The sequence below is a fragment of the Stegodyphus dumicola genome, chromosome 1 (genome assembly GCF_044657685.1).
Source record: "Stegodyphus dumicola isolate Sdum_Otavi_A_Nest chromosome 1, ASM4465768v1".
NCBI classification, from domain to species: domain Eukaryota; kingdom Metazoa; phylum Arthropoda; class Arachnida; order Araneae; family Eresidae; genus Stegodyphus; species Stegodyphus dumicola.
The window spans coordinates 234,238,102-234,260,045 of NC_140768.1; the positions used below are offsets into that span (position 1 = coordinate 234,238,102).

General features: G+C 34.0%; 1 protein-coding gene and 1 pseudogene across 3 annotated transcripts in view; one reads left to right on the forward strand and one right to left on the reverse strand.

Moving 5' to 3' along the window:
- Nucleotides 1-21,944, forward strand: part of LOC118182980 (uncharacterized) — a 223,419-nt gene that overhangs the window by 34,722 nt on the left and 166,753 nt on the right. The gene's annotated exons all lie outside the window — the stretch shown is intronic.
- The window catches only part of LOC118182978 (vitamin D 25-hydroxylase-like), a 34,974-nt pseudogene that overhangs the window by 817 nt on the left and 12,213 nt on the right, over nucleotides 1-21,944 (reverse strand). The window contains exons 4-7 of the transcript XR_015043806.1: nucleotides 20,362-20,663; nucleotides 9,297-9,418; nucleotides 5,545-5,794; nucleotides 860-1,415 (exon numbers count right to left, since the gene is read on the reverse strand). The product of XR_015043806.1 is annotated as a vitamin D 25-hydroxylase-like (transcript). The remainder of the gene's footprint in view (nucleotides 1-859; nucleotides 1,416-5,544; nucleotides 5,795-9,296; nucleotides 9,419-20,361; nucleotides 20,664-21,944) is intronic.

Sequence of the window (21,944 nt, forward strand, 5' to 3'; positions counted from 1 at the left end):
GCATACATTTCTATAACTCGATTTAAAAGTAGGCAACATTGTTCTCTATTGTTATTCTGAAAGCAGTCGAAAAGGATTCAAATAGATATGAAAGACTACGTATACTCACATTATTACTCTTGAGTTAATGCAACTCAGAGCAACGGAATCCTAAGAAAAATTTGAGAATTATATATATATATAGTATATACCTATTTAAGAAATTTATAATGAGCTTTGAAAGGTTTTGGAAAACATTTTTCAACACAATAAGAGTCCATAAAAATTCATGGCGAGATTATATTTTTTAAATTAAGGAATTATTTCCAAGAATGGGTTGATGAGCTAAAGATCAAGGATTTTAGAGACTTAAAAGTCATAATTATACCACCAAAAGAAAGGAAATTTTTATGATGAATGAGAGAAGGTAATTTTGCCTACACAATTAGCAAATAAGCTCAATGAATATGAAAATATTAGAGCAAGCTATAAAAAAGTGACTAGAACAATTTCAGAACAGATACGTACGGAGAAATGGCAGATCCACTCACTTCTAAGACAAATTCCATGAAGACACATAAACATATTTTAGAATCAACAACCTCAAACACAACCACTTACTCAACTTATGACAGCATTAGGCTATTTAACCCGATATGTTATTGGATGTTCGCCGAAAACATCGGGAAACACCAGCAGTAATATAATTTAAGTTTCTAGTAGCTAATATAGATAATTAGATTTTTACACTTTTCCCATCTTTGTTATTTTGTATTTTAAAGATATTTTTTCACAAAATAAACTTTAATTAACGTGAAAGAATTTTAGCGCCATCTGCCTTAATACATATTATAGTACAAGTATTAAGAAGCCAACTTACCGACTGAAAATGGAATATAACTTTCAGGCTTAGTCGTAGTTAACTTCCCATTTTCTTCAATAAGGAATCTTTCTGGTTTGAACTTTTCCGGTTCTTCCCAGTATTCGGGATCATAATGAACAGCCCAGAAATTAGCAATTATCTCAGTTCCCTTTGGAATATCATATCCACCTACAATGGCATCAACACTGGCACTATTGGAAGAAGGATAAACATTTGTAAGGTTTGGAAATCCAATACTTTATTATTTTTATCTTTACTTTCACCTTCATCAGCTCCAACCAACAAATTACTTAACATTGGCACTGTTAGAAGAATATTATTTTGATAAACATCTGTAAGCTTTAAAGTTTTAAAAATCGAATTTTTTATTATTCTTATTGTTACTATCACTTCTACTTTCCTTAGCTCTCTTTCTTCAATAAGGAATCTTTCTGGTTTGAACTTTTCCGGTTCTTCCCAGTATTCGGGATCATAATGAACAGCCCAGAAATTAGCAATTATCTCAGTTCCCTTTGGAATATCATATCCACCTACAATGGCATCAACACTGGCACTATTGGAAGAAGGATAAACATTTGTAAGGTTTGGAAATCCAATACTTTATTATTTTTATCTTTACTTTCACCTTCATCAGCTCCAACCAACAAATTACTTAACATTGGCACTGTTAGAAGAATATTATTTTGATAAACATCTGTAAGCTTTAAAGTTTTAAAAATCGAATTTTTTATTATTCTTATTGTTACTATCACTTCTACTTTCCTTAGCTCTCATCAGGAAGCAAATTAGTTAAGTATATAAGAATAGACATCTTGAAGTTAAAAGAGAGTTTTAGGCAGCAATTGCTGATCTTTTCCGAATCACCCAGATTCTAGCTTTACTTGAATCGGCTTTAGCTTTCGCTAACCAAGTTTGTCTTTCGCTAGCCAAGTTTGTCTTTCGCTAACCAAGTTTGTTTGCGTTATTAGAGGGCTTGAGGCAAAACATACAGTAGAGCTCTGCAATGTAAATTTATGCATAAATAACTTAAATTTTATTCTGACTTTTATGTTCTGTTATCCCGTAGGAGGCAAGGACTTGTTTTGTAATCACACGAGCCTTATAAGCTGTTAAATTGAGGTTATAACAAAAAGGTTTACTACAAAGGCCTTTTTTTGCGCGGGGCGAAATTTTCGCGAAAATGAATATATCGGTGATTTCGCGAGTTGAAAATTTCCCAAATTTTAATATGAGCAGAACCGAAAGTTAAAAAATTTCAAAAGTACCTAAGTAAAGTTGAGAAAGTTGAAAAATTCCGAAAGTGCATCTTTTGCATAAAGCATTTTCAGAAACTTCCTTTTGTCCGAAAAGTTCGTCGCCCCCCCCCCTTCCCGTCTAAATGGCGAGTTCAAGCGTTTGCTCAAGAATGAGTTTATTGAGTGGTATTCTAATGAGCTTTAATTTCTAGAGGAAAATGAATCTGTGAACTTGTGAATATTACGACTAAAACCGATTCACGCTTCTTGGCTTGTGCGCGTATTTAACGGTATTGAAGCCAAACATGAGATAATTTTGAATGGCTTCAAAGAAGTTGATATAAATAGTATTTTAAGTGAATGAGCAGTCTTCTATTAATTTTATTTTATATTCGAGAAATATAGTTGTATATTATTCAGAAAATAGTTATAAGAAAGAAAGTTTGTAACTGTGCAATAAATCATTAAATTTTGGGTTAGTGAAAAATTTCTGATTGTTTTATTATTATTTGAGGCGGTGGGAAAAAAAAAGTATTTCGCGAGGTTTAAATTTTCGCGATGACTAGGGCTCGCGAAAATAGCAAAAATAAGAGCCTTTACAGTATCTTAAAACTTCTTCTGAGATCTGTGCTGATCACTGGAAGACTAAAACGAGGCGATAAATCGTCTGATTATCTATCCGAAGCCAAAGTTTAGCACAAAACTAGTTATGTTTCGAACCCATTAAACCTTCTTTCGAATTCTCTTTGAACAATTCTTTTGTTCGGAACCCTCTTAGAACACCAATACACTGTTTTTTGGACGAATCTTGATGTGAGCTCCGATAAGGCAGCAAAGTTTTATTTTTATCAAATATCGGACCCTGAAATAAATTACTGTATTTCTTATCAGAGATTCACAGAGAGTATAGTAAACAAAATTTATAAAGTTCGTTTAATAAAACTCTGTATATTATGGTCACCATGCATTGCTATATTATAATGCTTTTGAATAAAATTCGACATTTTGCAATAGCAAAAGAGTAAATTAATAGTAGATGAAAACATACATTAAAATGTTAAAAAATGCATTCTTCTTTCTAATTTTAAAACTTTAATAACCCCTCATATATTCATAGCTTCGGAAATAATCACCATTAGGTAGTAATAACAGTAGGCTCATAAACAGTTACTCCACATTCCACATAACACGTTCATTTTGCTGTCTCTCAGCAAGAAACGCTTGCAGAACATTATGCTCAGCCTAGAAAAGTGATGATTAAAAGGATGACATGTGAGGTTAAAAACCATACTATAGATTTAGATTTTAAAGTTGCATCAGAAGGTTTTTGATGGTTTTTAATGCCTCTCAAAGTTTTCGATACTCTTGCTGAGATCGCAGTTTACCAGTCTGCTTGTGGGTTCACTCCTACCTACTGCTCCCTTTTCTTTAAATATTATCATATGTATAACAGTATATGATATATTATATATATATATATATATATATATATATCACATATTATTATATTCGTCGTCGATATTATGCATTTTGGAAATATATATTTTATCATTATTATAATGTATAATATATATACATCTTAATGCATCCATATGTATTCTACTTTGTTTTGAAAAGCGGTGCACCGCAGAAGTAATTCTACCCAAAAGTGAGGATCAAGATTAATAAACCTTCTAGTACTTTAAAAACCTGGAGGAAGAAAGAGAAACTGAGAAAAAATAGCTAATTTTCAGAAAATATATTTCTGATATTTCTTTGGTCTTTTAAGAAGGGAATAAAATGAATGATTTTGAATTCATTTTTGGTTTCGGTGGCGAACGTTCATTGCCGTTGTGCTGAATGGCAAAAAAAGTTTTTTATTGCAAGATCAGAAATAGAGATAAAAATTAAAATTCGATCGAGATAAGAACGACTGTGTTCTACACTGTCGGTTGAAGAAATGCATCAGTTGTACTGTGCAAATTTACATCGACGAAGAGGAATAAGTTGTAACATTAAACTTTTATTGGCGAATTCTAGGTGTGTTGCTATTCTTTGATTAAAAAATTATTATTTTTTTTAATTCATTCGAAAGGCAGAGAATACCAGGTTACTGAAGCAGGAATTTCATGGAAAACTCCGTTATTTATTTATTTTTTTTTCTTAATACCCAGTTCTACTAAATCGCTATTATTTTCATAGTTTAAGAGATATTTTATGAATATTTCATTATCTTTTGCATTATTTTGAAGGGACAACGAATCGTAATAAAATATATGAAGCCTTTATGTCAAAAAAACTGTATTATCTTTTTATTGTACTTCTTGACTATGCAGGATGCACAGCACTTTCTCAAAGAAGATGGATGAACATCTCTTTTTATAGCGCTAGCATGAATCCAAAGAATGAAAAGAAGAGAATTGAAATACAATACACATTATAACATAAACAAAATAATTATTTTATTCATAAATAAAGTTTATTCATTACAATGATGCAATCGGGTTGTCCCATCTGCAGTTGTGTGTATGTGTGTGTGTGTTTAATTATGGCAAAGCACACGAGGGCTATCTGCCTAAGGGAAGGGGTGCCTTCGCGGAGGACTTTCTAAGGGAAACTGGCTCGTATACACGTTACCCATGGGGAAAACCACGAAAACGCCCATGCAGCCAGCCCGTTCGCGGGATTCGAACCTCGGACCGAACTACCAGTGTTCAGCGACTTTACCGCTCGGCCGCTGGTCGGCCCCATCTGTAGTTGAAAACTATTCCTCTGACAGCGATGTTTTAACACGAAAACATTTCCCCAGTTTTGCCTCTAAAATTAACTGAAAAAGTTTAATAGTATATTTTAAGAGTTTTTGGAAAAATTAACTCGTTATCTTATTCTACCTCCGCCGACTTTCATCCGAATGCGAACTGGTGAATGTGCATATAACAACAGAATTCCTGAAGTAAGTGAGTGAGCTTTGGGCAGCGACGCTGATAATTGTACTATTTCTTGCCCAGGTCTTAGAATTGCCCAAATCGACTTTAACCTTCCGCTAGTCATGTTGCTTGCAAAGGTTGGGACTTTGGCATGAAATCTGGATATTAATATCTTAAATGTTATTTTAATACTTTATGTTAGCTTAAATTCCACAGTTATTGGAGAGTGATTTTGTAAGGATGATTGATCCCTGCGTTTTGTATGTTAAAGCTACAATAAAAAGGTTTATTTTAAAATTTCAATTACGTCATAGTTACTGAGCTTGAGATTAACACAAGCAATAAGCCTCCTGACGGTTAACATGGAGCCCGAATTTCGCATTTACTAGGATTCCGTATAATGCAATCTTAAGTATTTCTTCAGCTGAAAACAATTCTGTTCTGTTGGAAGGAAGAATTATTTTCTTTAGAAGATCCTTTGCTAGGACTCTTGAAGAGGAAAAGAACTGTGAAAGCTAATTACCTTAGGTAACGAACTTACCTATGCCTTAAAGACACCGCAGACTGCCATCTTTGGGCTTCCATTATAGTCGCATTGACGTAAGGCAACTTTGCACGTTCTATCCATGTGATTTTTCCATCTTTTCCTAAGACTGAGTCTATTTCCTCTTGTGCTTTCTTCTGCACTTCAGGAAATGTGACCATGGCCAACAGTAACCACAAAATAGCTGCCCTTGTGGTTTCACTGCCTCCAATAACAATAGCTTGAGCATTGCCCACTAGTAATTTCTCTGAAAAAATTTGAATCGAACAAAGAGGTATTCAGATTAGGTCTAGAAATTTTCTAAACGTACCTCGCTAAAGTTTCACAAGAAATTAAAAAAAAAAATCTTCATCATGTAACTACCGAAATTACAAAATAATTTTTATGAAAATACATAGCAAAATATCGCGCATAAAATATTCATCTCTGCTATAGTCTGAAGAATTCACAACAGATCACTTACTCAAATTTATAACAAGATCCATAGCAATCAATCTATACAAAATCTATAGCAAGAACTTAAATAAAAAATTGTAATAAAGTCATGATTTGAGAACAATCCAGTTATCGCGTCTGAAAATGCACAAAAGAAACCAAATGAGAAAGTATTGTAAAGTGAAAGGAGAGATTATTATAGCTACTTTGACGGTTATATGTAAGGTATTAGTACCAAACGTGACAGGCTTAAAAAAGGCAACCGATATAAATGCAGCAGATCAGCACATGAAAAACAAATTGTCCAATGCATTATGACGCGTGTCACGGAAATTTAGATTTGCTCTTATATATTTTTTTAATACGCATCGATACCTTTGCTACTTACATCCATAGGTTTTGACTCACAAATAACAACCGATGTTTGTGTTGTTCCTATTTTTAGATCCCTTAAATCTAGTTGGATGAAACTCCAGATTGGATGTTTCCTGTTGAAATCACCGCTAATGATTATTGGATTATTGTCGTTGGTCTTTGTCAGATTTTCTCAGGCCAGGATTGGCTCTGCGTCTTGTGAGAGTGGGCAGTAGGCTGAGGCTATTAAGATGGGATATGCTACTTCAAAACGTATTGCCGTGATGGTATCTGTACTTAGGCTGGCAGCTCTCTCTAGGTCTGGCAGCGCCTGTTCCTTTAGTATGATTGCTGTTTTGGTGCATTTATTTGCATAAAGTGTCCTATATATTTTTGAAAAGCCACGAAATTGGTTGTCTCGAACATATGGTTCCTGCTTACATGCTATTTGAATTTCGGAGTTTAGTTTAAGGTTTTCTCTCAAGAATGTAGTTGCACCCCTAAAGTGGTGAAGATTAATTTGTATTACTTTTATTTTACTCATAATGTGTTCGCTGTTTTTATCTTTGGAGCTCTTCTATACAGTACGAACACTTTCTGTCTGTTTAATGATGGATGTCGAGACTTGTGTTAAATTTAACGTTTACCTTCTGGCAGTTTACGCATATGGGGAATTTATTTTTGTAGTCTTTTCTAATCGTCCTCAGATCCGAAGACTGTGCTATTCATGTTCTTACAATTTTTTGTTTGAATGATTATATCCCAGACACTTAAAGCATTGTGTTAGCCGTAGGAATTCTCGTATGCTGTTTCTTGTTTATTAGACATTGATTTGTTTGGTTTTCATTATGTATTTGAACGTAATGGGGTCAATTGAGGATACCTAATGTTTTTCAAATCTTCCTTTCATACAGAAGAAAACAGCTATTTCGGCGTTATCTAGTTCCTTATTCTAAGTCACAAGTTCTTCCTTTAACTCTTTCTTTTCTATGCCTTTGTTTATATTGTAAATGACTATCTTTGGGTTTACTTTCTATGGTCTTTTTATTTCCAATATTGTTGTTGTTATTGTCTTGTTGAGATGGTTGCTAGAGCCTACTTCGAAGAAAGGTTGGACTTCAATTTCTCACCACCAATTTTGAGGGAGAGCACTCCGGGGGGAAGGGGGATTCGGGGTTCTCCCACCCCCCTCTCTCCTTCTACCGATCCACACGAGAGGACCTTCGGCTCCCTGCATATTTAGAGTGCCGGCATGTCGCACCGACACTATACATTTGCAAACATCCATGTCTTCTCCGAAACTGGGCCCTTTGGTACCGTAGTAGGCTCTCCTAAACACTATATCGTTCTGGGCGACTGTTTCTACTATTGATTTAACTTTTTATTTTTTCTAATGGCTTCTTCTACTATTTCTAGTCCTTCCCTTTTGTTAAACTGTATTACTACTCCTCCTTTCTTAACAATTTGGCTGCTTGGAAAGCCTACTTTCAATCTTGCAGGATCGATGTCTTTTACTATTTTATGTCGTACCTCGTCAGAAGTTAAGTATCTTTTGGGATAGCTAACAAGTTCTTGCACTCGTTCGTTATTTGAAATCTGGCACTAGATAGGGAGTGTCCTTGTTTTGCCATTCTAACGTCAATTGGGTTTTCCGTCGTGACAACCCTCTTGAATAGTCCTAGATGTTATTAGTTTGTTCGAATTGGCCTTTTTTCCGACTTTTTTTGGAAGGTCACATATTTAAGTGCTTCATTCACGCTAAGGTTATCGTTGAAGAGCCGTTGTCTTCAGATGCCAACTTCACTGGACTGTCCTGCAGTTCGTGGAGCGCTGGCCGACTGCATTTCGCTGTCGGGGTATTTATTGCTGCATCTCTGGCTCCATATTATCTCATCGTGTCATCCTGCTTTGTTCTTGTACTGAGCAAGATGATGAGTAGAGAAATGACTAACATACTAGCATACTCTTTAAGCTTGCTCTTCTCGGTGACCTCTACCCTGGGGTTCTGAACGATCACCTCTACTTGGTAGGGACGTAACTTCTGCCCTCTTTCGAGGGATCCCCCAGACCACGTCAAGGAAAAAACACACTGGAAATGCGTTTCTGTATAAAGATCACAAATAGGTAATTGTTCCTTCCGCATCACATGATAGTAAGCAAAACGTCAAGGAGATATATTAGACGCGTTCAATGTTCAAGGTAGCAGTATTTCCAGAGCACTTAGAACTAAAACCCTAAAGACAAATCGCATTCTCCTTGAGCTGGTTTGACCGAATATTTCCTGTATTTCGGTCGCTGTAGCTATAAGACCTGTTTTCAAAGTTGTTCGCACTAGACTTCATAGGGCAGAGCTTCCTTGTCTTCTGATTAAAATTTTCTGTATAAAATTTATTTTCGCTAGCTGAACATAAAAATTACTTTCTTTGGTGTAAAAGACATATCTCAGTATTTGAGCATGAAACAAGCTTTTAAACTAGCCAGCTCAAAGCGTCATTTTGCGGCCTCAGATGATCGACGACTGTGTCTCGCTCTAGAAAAATACCGTTTATGATACCATCTATCGGCAAACATTGCCAACCGTTCATTCTAACAGAGTCTTGCAACATCAATTTATTTTCCATCAAAATAGAGTTAGTGCCACTAAACGAATGAGTTCACACGGTAGTAACACATATGCTTTAACTTAATTAGTATTTTGCCCTAAAGATAGAAAAAAATTATCTTGAGCCTTAAATTCCAAAAATATTATCTTGAGACTTTGGGGAAACAACCCAAATGAGAAAAATTTTATTTGCGCTTTTGTATTATTATGTAAATTAGATGTTTTACTCCACAAGACGTATAAAAGGTGCTTCCTTTGAAAAATGTAGCATATTAATTTAAAGAAAAACATCAGTATTTATTTATCGCTATGATACTAACAAAAATTGAATTTTATGAAATGCTTTACAGTTTATTACCATTAAACGTGCTTTTGATATTCTTCTGTTTATGTCTTTCAATTTCTTTTAAATAACCATCAAGAAACATTGCTCCGCTGCTGTCGCTAGCCAACACTTTCTTACGAGCTTCCATTTCGTTTCTGCAATGTACAAAAATAGTGCAATAAAATTTATAATTAAAAGGCATTTTAAAAATGGTAAGAAAACAGTTTTTCTCACCGACAAATGTCATTGAACAGGCAGATATACAAAGGCACGGCAAAAAAGGCACAAGTAAACATTTATTTTCCTTAAACATAGACACAATGGTTATCCAAACATTTGGTCCAACAGTACGCCAAAGCCTATAGTATAGAAGTTTGGTTTAGTTTTATTAAAACAAAGAACTCGAGAGCTATCTGCCTATGGGGGATGCCTTCGTGGCGGACTTTCTACGAAACATGAAAGAAAATCCCCTGATAGTGAAGGTCACTTTCAATACTGTCTTTCAGCAAGCAATGGAAACTTGTTAAAGGCTGTACTTCTGAAAAAAAGTTATTCCTAACTGATTCCAAGCAGCGTTGTTAAATAGCTGAAAATTTATTGGTTATAAATTTTTAAAGCTTTAACTTGTCTGACTGAACTTAACTAAACTTAACTTGGTGCCGGACAAAACTACTAAAATAAAGAATAATAAAATTCTTCCTGAAAATAAACTGAAATTATAAATCCTATACAGTGTAATGGAGCGGAGTAACTGAGTGATTGATCTATCCCAAATAACATTTAAATAAACTGTTTCTTGGAATCACTTAATTCAAGCAATGCCAATTCCCCCCCCCCCGAAAAAAAAAACTGAACTTGAAAAATTAAGGAGGAACAAATCTTCGCTGGTGCTCGGGTAAAATAGAATATCTCAAACAAAAACATTTTTTAAATTCCTCTAAACTACATATTCAATAATTTCTATAATTAACTCGAGAGCAGCAATTCAGTTTCATTAATTTAACAACCTCACAAACACCAGAGAAGAAATATTCATAAACAACCAAATCAGTTCCACAAAAGAAAAATCAATCAATAGTTTGAATACAATCCTCGCACCTAAAAAGCAATACAATTTATAAAAAACAACATTCAAATAAATATAAATACGTGGTTAGTACAAAAATTAAGGGCACGTTGTGATTATCCAATTAAAAGTTATTAACAATACCCCAAGTAAAAATCTCCAAGTTTCTTAAAAGCGTTACGACTCAAACAAATGGAGTGACATGACAGATCCGAGTAAGTTAATACACAGAAGAAACACATGCAACTTAAAATACCAATCAAGAACATTTATTAATTTCTTGAATATTCTAATTCACAATGTTGGATTAACTGATCAATATCCTACCACATTATTATTACGACGTAAAATAACATATATGTCACACCAAAATTACGTATTCACATTAATTAAAAGTTAATATTTTTCTGACTCACAAATTAAGATGGTGAAAAAAATCTTCCTTCCTTAGCAATTTCCATAGTATACCGCCAGATGGCGTTATGATATTAAAAGATATTCAAAGCATTTGTAATAAAAAAAAAAAAAAAAACGAGACATAAGGAATGTAACTACGGCGATAGACGATATTAATTACTCATGCACTTTTTTAAAGATCAGTAGAATAAAGTATTTCGATGATGTTGGTTGTGAATTTCTGTCCTGCTAAATAATAACGCAAAATCAAAAAGATACGTATAGTGGATGTAAGAAAAAAGTCCTGGATCCAACAATTTCCTAAGTGGGACTGCCGATGTCAATATCAATGTATAGTGACTGAACGCCGTTGAAGGTCTGATGCAAAAACGAAAAAGGTAAATGTTTTGTTCTTACTCTCTTCTAAAGTTATTAAACGTATCAGTGAACTATTAAACGTATATATGAAAGTTTTAAACGTATTTTCGAAAGCTATTGGACGTATTAATAATAAGTATTAAACGATTAAACGTATATAAAAAGTTAACCTTGAAGATGCCTTTTCTTGGTAAGGGACGCAAAAGTGATCTAGTTGAACTTGCGACGGAAGTGGTGGAAACGGTTTCACCAGACGCCATTGTGGATTACGAATAAAAACGTCATCGCTAATAGTAAAAATTATGACGAACTGCTTGTAAAACAAATCTTTGAAAGGATTATCGAGGAAAGACTTAAGAAAGAAGAAGAAGAAAGATTAGAAAAACAAGCATAATTTCGAGAACGCGAAAAACGAATACAGTTACAAGTTGAAGATCGAGAAAAACAAAGGAATTTTGAATTACAAAAACTAAAGCTTTTAAACGAAAATAAAATAATGCCCGAAACGTCAACGGAAAATACAGCCACATGAGAAAACAAAAAATGTATCGATTTGAAAAGCCTTATGCAAAAATTCGATTTAAAGAATGGAGAAATATCTTCATTCCTAGTAATATTAGAACATCAAGCCAAACGGGTGGGGTTAAAAGATGATGATTATGTTTTCCATTTATTAGGACTTTTTCCTCTCAAGATCACACAACTGATCGCCAGAGAATCTGAAGAGCAAGCTAATGAGTACGTATTTGTTAAGAATTTATTATTAAAGCGTTTTAAGTCCAGAAAAATTTCGCCAGAAATTTGTTAATAATATTAGGGATTCAAAAATACATGGACAGATTTCGTTTTCGAAATTCGTAACTATTTTAACGAATGGTTAGCAGGATTAAAAACAAATGATTTCGATTCTTTAAAAGAATTAATTATAACAGATCAATTGAAAAGACAGGTTCCGAATTCTATGAAGGAACATTTTATTGACTCATGGCCTAAAAATGTGAACGCGAATGAACTAACTGGAAAATTAGGACTACGAAAACGTTCGATCAGGACTAAAAATAAACAATGAAAGTAAAAGTTATGGCCTTGGAATAATTCTAAAAATACTTCAAGAGTAGTGAATGTTAGTAACCCTAATAGATTCCAAAACAGAGACACGATGAGAAGGTATAAGTATTGCGAAGATAGTTCGCCTATGCATAAATATAATGAAAAAAAAATACTATTTAACTCTTCTACTCGTAATGATCAACGTGATCCCAAATATTTTTCATGTAATCTCTTTGGTCATATTACAAAAGATTGTCCTATCCCTGCAAAATTTGCGGATTGAAAGGCCATTCAAGGAAAACTGCCCTAAGACTAAAAAGGAAGCTACATTAAACGTTCACGGTCTTGATGACTCTTTTGTAGCAGCTGATATGTACTTGAGAAATGCTTTAATTAACAGTTCTCGTATTGCGTCTTCAATGATTGACACGAGAGCGTCGTTATGTCTACTTAAAGAATCGCTCCGAAAGGCCTGGGAATAAATATTTCATCTTGCAGGAAGGAACTGTTTGGTTTCGGAAATCAAAACTGTCCTGTAAAAAGTCTTGGTGCGGCATTTGTGGATTTAAAAACTAATGATGTAGTGGCAAAAGATATTCCAGTATTAATTGTGCCAGATTCGGCTCAGCCAGTTTATTTATTGGTTGGACGAAAGTTCTTAGATTTGCCACATATTGCATATGCTAGAGTCGGTGATGCTTTGCATATCGGTTATGCAAAAGATTATCCATTTATTGGATCAGATTGCATTGAAGAAAATTCATGTGTTAAATTAAAATCAGATGAAACAACGAAAACAATAAGTAATAGCGTAACTTTTGTAAGGGTAAAAACTGAAGAAATCAGTAATGGACTAATTGTGATTCAGGGAAATGAGGGAAATTTTAATTCCTTATTGGAAATAATGGAAGTTAAAACTATTATACCAATTGTCAATATTGGAAATAAGGAAATAACATTTAAGGAAAACCAGAACATCGCAAAAGAGGAGCTAGTGGACGAAGTATATTCATAATTGAATTCAAGTGATGTTAGTTTCCTTAATGGTAATCATTCATTAGAAATTTTAAATGTTAATGCTGCAAATGTAAAACGGAAACCTATAACTTTAGAATAAATTAAATTTCACGAAAGTTTAACGAAACAGCAATAACAAGATCTCATTAATTTGCTAAATGATTTCTGAGATTGCTTTGCATTAAACATATTAGAGGTAGGATTCACGCGGTTAACAAAAATGGATATTAAGGAAATCGAAGGTTCAAACTCTGTATGTATGAAACCTTATAAAGCGAATGCGGTTTAAAGGAAGGCAATTAAAGAAATATTTGATGAGTTAAAGGAACACGGTATAATTACAGAAACGTTCTCCATATGCGAGCCCTGTGCTTCTGGTGCGTAAAAAAGACTGGTGAGAATCGACTAGTTGTTGATTATAGAAGATTTAAAATCAAACAATAAAAGATAAATTTCCTCTCCCCAAACTTGATGACTTACTTACCATCCAGCTGCATGATTGTAGCATGTTTAGTACTTTAGACTTGGTCCATGGGTACCTACAAATCGAGTTGACAGAAGAAGCGAATTGAAAACCGCTTTTATCACACCTGATAACACAGTTCAGTTTGAGTGAATGATATTTGGTTTAACTAATGCCCCAGCGGAATTTCAGCGCTTAATGTACCTTGTATTAGGCCGTTATATAATAAGGATGTCTTATGCTATCTAGACGACATCTTTGTATATGCTAAGACTTGGGAAGAAATGACCAAAACATTAATCAAGGTATTTGACGCTTTATGAAAAGCCAATCTGACCTTAAAATTATCCAAATGCGAGTTTGCGAAACATGAAGTAGAAGTTTTAGGATTCATTATTAATAAAAATGGTATTAAATCCGGCTCAAAAAAGGTAGAAGTAATCTCTAAATTTCCCGAACCGACAACTCTGCATGAAATTAGACGTTTTCTGGGTTTGACGAGTTTTTTTAGATTTATTCAAAATTATGCTGTAAAAGCGAAACTGTTAACTCAGCTAATTAAAAGAATGAAATTTTAAGTGGGGAGCAAAACAAAAAGAATCTTTCGAAATTCTGAAAAAGGAATTAGTACAACCTCCTTTGGCACTCTATAATCCAAACGCTACAACTGAAGTTCATACTGATGCAAGTGCGGATGGTATTCCAGGAATGTTACTACAAACTGGGAATGATAATAAGTAGCACTCGTTTATTGTGTGACCGAGAAAACTACTGAAGCCGAAAGAAACTATCACTCAAGTAAGTTGGAGTTGATGGCCATCGTGTGGTCACTGGAGAGGCATAAGTTTTATTAGGCATAAATTTCACGGTTGTCACGGACTGTCAAGCGCTCATATATATGAATGCAAAAAACACTAACAACCCCAAATCGCTAGATGGAGCATTCTCGTACAAGAGTACAATTTTGAAATTCGCCATAGACCGAGAATAAAAATGATGCATATCGATGCAATGAGTAGAGCTCCTGTTCTAGAACCTGAAGATACCATGACGAATCTCATAGAGCGGAGGTTTGAAGTATACCTCACTCTAAGCGAAGAAGAAAAAATCTTGATTATATAGCACGCTGTCAGAGATTTAAGAAAACTGATAGATATTTTTAAGAAAGAGAAGCACGAGAGAACGAGAGAAGAAAAAATTACAAATTACGTCTTTAAAAGAAATAGAGTATATCGGAGGGTTTCCAGTAAAGGAAGAGAAAAATTGCTCTACGTTATTCGCAAAAGTATGAGGAAAAGCCTGGCTGTAAACTTTCACGATTTAATGGGACATTTTTCAATGGACAAAACTGTCAATAAAATCAAAAATCAAAGAACTATACTGGTTTCCGTACATGAAACGTTACTTGCGGAAACATATCTCTATATGCTTTGAGTGTTTGGTGAATAAAATTCCAGGAGGTAAACAGCAGGAGTATTTACATTCAATTAGATCAGGAAGAACACCTTTTTTTATCATATACATGGATAATCTAGGCCCATTTGTGAAAAGTTCAAGAGGAAATCAAGACTTACTGATAATAATCGATAATTTCTCAAGATTTACCAGGCTGTTCCCTGTAAAAAATACATCATTTTTACATCTTTTAAAAGCTCTCAAAGATTTTGCTGATGAATTTGGACTCTCTGATAGAATCATCAGTGATAGAGGAATCTGTTATACATCGCATTAATTTGAGCAGTACTGTCGTGAAAACGGAATAAATCACACGTTAAACTCTACGCAACAGCCAGTGGCTAACGGGATGCGTAATGGCAAACCGCACATTGAGTTGATCAATGTTAAATGAATTTCGCTTACTGCGCATGCTTAGAATAGAATTTGGCGCAACGAAAACTATTTTAAAAGAAGATAAATACGGTATATGGTTGATATTATGTTATCTGGGCGTAAACCGTTCAGAGTCTTAAAAACTTGTTAGGCTGTAAGTTGCTTCATTATTTAGAGTGTGACTATCGATTGTAAACTAAGCAGATTTTCGTTTAAGAAAGATAACAAAACAGAAAACATTACAAGATATATTAGCTGAATGCTTATTGATTATACTTCTGAGGAATAAAAGCAACTGAGTATTTATCATACGCTCCATTCGTATATACTTTATCAAATTAAGGAATAAATTCAATTCAAATTGCTGAATTAAAGTCAAATAGCTGATATTAATTGTAATATTTATGAACAAAATAAGTGAAAATTAAATGAAACAGAAGCACATCAATAAGCTCACAACAAATTTCTATAGTAATGCAATTGTAAAAAAAAGGTACCCTCCCCCAACATGGCTAACAAACAGCCTTGTGTAGGGTTGCATATGCTTAGTCGCCAGGATTCCCTCCCACGCCAGCGGTATACAAAAATTCATGTACATGCGCAGTAAGCAAAATTCGGTAACATTGTTTAACTCAATGTTCGGTTTGCCATTACGCTAACGAGATGGTAGAAAGAGTTAATAGAACAATTTTAGCCACAATATCCACCTACATGAGTGATTCACGCCACAAAGATTGGGATTCACGAATAAAAGAAATTGAACGAAATTTGAATAATACTGTCAACAAAACTATGGATAAAACATCTTTGGAAACCCTACATAGTTATTTCCCAAGATTTAACGATGAAATCCTACGAAACGTTGGTGATGAAAGTGCAGATGTATGGTCTGATCCAAAAGAAGTTCAAGAAAAAACGCGCACTGTCATCGAAGGGAAACAGCATAAGATGAAAGAGTACTACGACAAGAAAAAGTGCCGAACTATGACATTTGAACCAGGTGGAAATAGTGGTTGTTCGATGACCATCGAAAGTAACAGGTAAACCTACAAAGAACTTTACTGGAAAAACTTCATTAAGAACTTTTTTTAGAACTTTTGTTATAGAACGTTTTACTCCTTCTTTTTACTTTACCACAAGAATCCACATAATGTGCACAATATGTGGATTCTTGTGGTATTGCCAACAATGTTTGCTTAAAGAAAGAAAGCGACAATTGAGGGCAATTGCTTAGTAAACAAGACATAAGGAACGTAACCACGGCGACAGACGATAATTATTACTCATGCACGTTTTAAAAGAGCACTAGAATAAAGTATTTCGATGATATTGGTTGTGAATCTCTGTCCTGTTAAATAATAACGCAAAATCAAAAAGATACACATAGTGGATGTAAGCGAAAAGTCCTGACGCCAGCACTTTACAGAACTTAAAATAAAATAACAAGCAATTTACCCAAACTTCTCTAATCACCTCTCAGTTTACATATATAATATAAATGATTATTACTTTTATGGAATTAGAGAAGATGGAGAGGAAGACAAAAATTAAATAATCTGTCACAGATTTATCCGGAACATACAATCTTAACGAGTGTCCCAAATTTCTACCCACAAAGGAAGACAACTTTTCCGAATTTGAAAGATTTTTAGTGTTCAATCCAATTTTATTGGAAAGGAGCAAAGACCATTTTTTCTGGCAATAACACTTTCAGAAGCGTCCATTATGCGGGGCACTAAAAACAAATACTTCTTAAATAAGTCAGGAACCGTTTTAAATATGTCCATTAGGTGCGGAGACAATTTTTCTCAAATGAATGATAATCTGTTGTTGAAAACTCTAGTGAACTAGCCCCTGAAATCAGGAATTCTCAAGTAATGGTGGTAGAAGCGTCGACAAAGACTGCACAACCGGAATGCTAGTAGTATAGCGGCCGGAACGCTGATAAACTTCAACTACGAGGAGCGACAGCGAGCATCTAAACTTCTGGAATAACCACTTCAGGTATGTCCATTTTGAATGCACAAGATATCGCACAAATTTTCTGCCTCTAACCGGACAAAGCATAAAAACATAGCCGGCGTCCGCAGCAGGGCAAACGCCCCACGATCTCTTTTTACTACTTTACATCTTCAAAACTCAAATCTGTCTCAAAGTCTTCCGAAAAGTTCTCTTTAAAATTCGGACTACAATTTTTATATTCTAGCAGCAAAAGGCTTTTGGTAACCAAGATAACACATACCAGCACCGCTTACGCAGACAGGCCGCCGCAGGGCAAGCTCCGCAGCCGGGCAAACGCCTCACGATTTTTTAACGATACTTCACATCACTGCAGCTCCAATCTCTCTGTCTTTAGCACACTTACAAGTGGGCCTCCATTGCTTACTAAGAAGGGACAGACAATTTACAACCAGGCCTTCTTCAGAATTCGAACACAGGCGCTTCGGTAGAGTAATCAGAGTCACTAAACACTTTACTGTCTGGGTAGCAGGCTAATAATCATTACAATTTGTATTGTTTCATAGTTTTACAAATTATAAGACATTTTATTTATGGTTTTGGTTTGTTTGATTACGGCAGAAGTATTCAAATTGGGTTCCGCGAGTCAAAATAAATATTCAACAAAAAATTATTCTCGCACGATTTGAATAGTGTTTATTAATTAAAATCATAAAGATACATTTATTTATAGATTAGTTTTAAAACTTAATTTGTGGTCATCATATATCAAAGAGAATAATGCACAATGCTTTGCAAAACTGAAGCGTTTTCTAATGGAAAATGAACTGAATGCAGACGACAACATGAAGAACTTTAAAATGCAACACCATTTTCAATTGAATGAGATTATAAGAGAATATTTCCCAGAAGAAAACCTAAGTATAAAGGAGTAAAAAAATCGATTCGAGTACTACTCTAAATCAGAAGCTTGGCAATTAAGGTTTGTGTTTGTGTGATTATGGCAAAGCCTCGAGGGCTATCTGCCTAAGGGGAGGGATGCCTTCATGGAGGACTTTCTAAGGGAAACTGGTTCGTATACACGTTACACATGGGGAAAACCACGAAAACGCCCATGCAGCCAGCCCGTTCGCGGGATTCGAACCTCGGACCGAAGTACCAGTGTTCAGCGACATTACCGCTCGGCCGCTGGTGGGCCCTTGGCAATGAAGGAAAAGAAACAATTTTTCAACATAGCAACAGACTCGACGCTAAAATGTAAATTTAAAGCTAAAATAGCCCGCCAAACGTTTATGCTGTAGATTTATGCAGAACATCTAGATTTTTCTCACACAGCTATGATTATTTTAATACCATTCGAAATAGCATGTTCCAATGAAAAATCTTTCTTAAAGTATGTGGCGACAAAAGCAAAATATAGAAACGAATTAAATGCAGAATAATGCGACTACAGACAACATTAATAGAACTAGACTTCGAGAGTCTGTGTTACAGAAATACGACCGCACCCCTGCTACCCTTGCACTGTATTGTGCAAGGGTAGTTGCAACCTAGAGATCGAATTAAGGCTATTAACGAGGTAATTTATTTAATTTTATGTTATAAGTTTTTTAATGAAAGTACAACACTTTTCTTTAACTGTCTTTACATAAGCTAATTAAAAATACTAATCTGCTTTAAATACTATTTTAAAATATGCTTTTATAAGGGTAAGATGAGTTTCCGCGAAAAACCGTGTAAGTCTAAATTTTCCATGAGTCGACTAAGTTTGAAGACCAGTGGAATACGACAAAGCATTCGAGAGCTATCTGCCTAAGAGAAATGATGTATTCGTGGAGGATTTTCTAAGGAAAACTGGCTCGTATAAACATTACATATGAGGAAACCCATGAAAGTGCCCATGCAGCCAGCCATTTCACAGAGATTCGAATTCCAGACTGAACTACCAGTATTCATCAACTTCTACGCTCGGCCGTTGGTCGAGCGGTGATGATTAGTTTATTATGATTATTTTAAATGTACAGATAGGAAGTTATTAATGAGCACTTCCTATTTTTTCTTACTAATCTGTTTCACTCTTGCTCAGAACTAAGCTTTAACTTTTTGATTGCGAAAATTCGTATGTTGCGGCGGCATGTTAACTAGAACTAATAATCATTTGAAGCGAGACTTTGAAGAGCTTTTTAGTTGAAATATTGTTATCAACATAATCTACGCAGAACATTTCTTTAATGTAATGGCATAATATCTTCCACTGATAACATGAACAATATTTCTGGACAACTTTGTTTATTTCAAAAGCATTTCTAAACTGTGCAAATAGTTTTTTAACTATCAAAATCGTAAAAACAACCTTGCATTTAGCGTAAGTATATTGATTATTAACACTCAATCGATTTCGATTATTTAACACTCAATTATTTAACACTCAATCGATTTCGAGGGCAGCTAAAGGTCCCTCGTGATCAGGAGAAAGAAATACATAGAAAGAAGAAAACTAAAGGGGAAGGAGTCTTAGAAACACGTGGTCCTAATCAGCACTGCACGTGGTTATAACCGGAATTTTAATCAGAGTTACACTTTTACTGAGCCCTTTTTGATCAGATAGCCTGGCTCAGTAAAAGTAGGCGGCCAGTGTAACTCTGATACTGGCCGCTAAATACAAGGTTGTTTTTGCGATTTTGATTGTCACATTAGCGTGTTTCTCTTCTAGTCTAGTTTTTTAACTGTTAAGTCCTATTCCCAAGTACTTAAAAAAAGTCATTAAGATATTAAAATAAACAAGTATATTTGCTGACGACACTCTTTAAACATCACGATTTTCAATCCTACTCGAAATACTAGAGTAATATGAATCATGTTCTTTTAACAAAGTAAAAGAGGGAAACTGAAATTGAGGCATTAGGAAGTCAGAAATTAAATAACTTAATACAGCTTACTTCATGAAATTGTAAAAGCGGACCATTATTTTCCTTTCTTTGCCATGTAGAGTGAAGCCAAGCTTAGCAATTAAATATAATAGTGTTGGAAAGAAAGTGACGATTCCAGACTGTCGATATATTCGTGAAACGGATTCCACAGCGCTATCCACTAGAATTCTCAATGGATCACCAACTGGAAGACGTTTCCCAAAGACCAAAGTCGTTATAGAGTTGGAGACACTTGCGGAAATGAATCTATAGATACTTACAGGTTTTCCTTCTTGAGTTTTGAGCCAGTCTCTGAGTTCCTCCACGTCTATCTACAAATAGAAAATGTTTTGGTATTATTTTCTGCAATAATGGTAGAAGAAATTTCAATTTCATTTCTGGGTGCTCAAATCAGTATAAAACCTGAAATAAAAGGGAAACGATTTAGAGAATACACTAACACTTAGACTATTTTTAAATCTTCCTTAGAAAAATTTATACCTCTATGTTTCGACAACGGCAAGGATTGTTTGAATAAAGATCTTGTGAATTAGTACCATAACTTGTGAAATAATTTAAAATTGCATTAAATACTTCAAATTTAACATTGATTTAGCATTTTATCGAAATTTAACATTGATGCGGAGAGAAAACTCAAATTTTGAAATAGCAGATATGTAACCATAGTGGAATTTCAGTAAATCATAAGAAGGAAGTGATTATCATATAAAACTACCTAAAAGCAATTTAAAAATTAGTCCTTTATTAAAGACATAAAAAAATAATTTTGCAATCCTTAGCATATAATTTTGTTTCAGAACTGTGAAACTGCAGCATTAAGAAAAAGGAAACCAACAACTTTCTTTAAGTTCATTTAGATTTTTCCGAAATTTTTCAATTAATTAAATTACTTGAATTTTTCTAAAGATTTTGTATTATGTTAATTCATTGGAATTCTTCAGGTTTTATCAATTAATTCCTTGAATTTTTTATAATATTAATGAATTCACTAAACGAATTCTAGTCTGATTCTGATTTGTATATTGCATATACAATTTTTAATTTCGAGATTGATATATATGTTTCAACATGAAATCGAAGAATAGTTTTTAATTGATATCTTTCAATCGAAAGTTTTTGACATGAATGATGAAAACAAACTTGTTTTGAAAATAAAAACTTTTGATTAAATTATAAAATTGAATTTTTAGTAATTGATTTAATAAAAATAAAGTTTAAATCATTAATAAGTTATATTTCTAATATTTTAATTCAATTTAAAAAATATAACACTGTATAACAGGAATCGCAATAAGGAATAAGGAAGTCAAACCCAACTATCAATAATTTTAAGTTGGACCAATATTTATTCTTTAGAAAAGGGGTTATGATTAATCTAAATATTAATTTTCAAACTAAGGTAATTAAGTTTTCGAACAAGGAATATGACAACTAACTGAGACGAAATTAATGACAATAAAAATCATGCTTTACATCCATGGCCAAAAGTTTCTAAAATTTTTATGTTTGAAAGAAATTTCCTTTGTAATAAAAATGAATTATGCTCGACTGTAGCGTTAAAATATGAGCTCGCATTAATGTCATGTATTTAA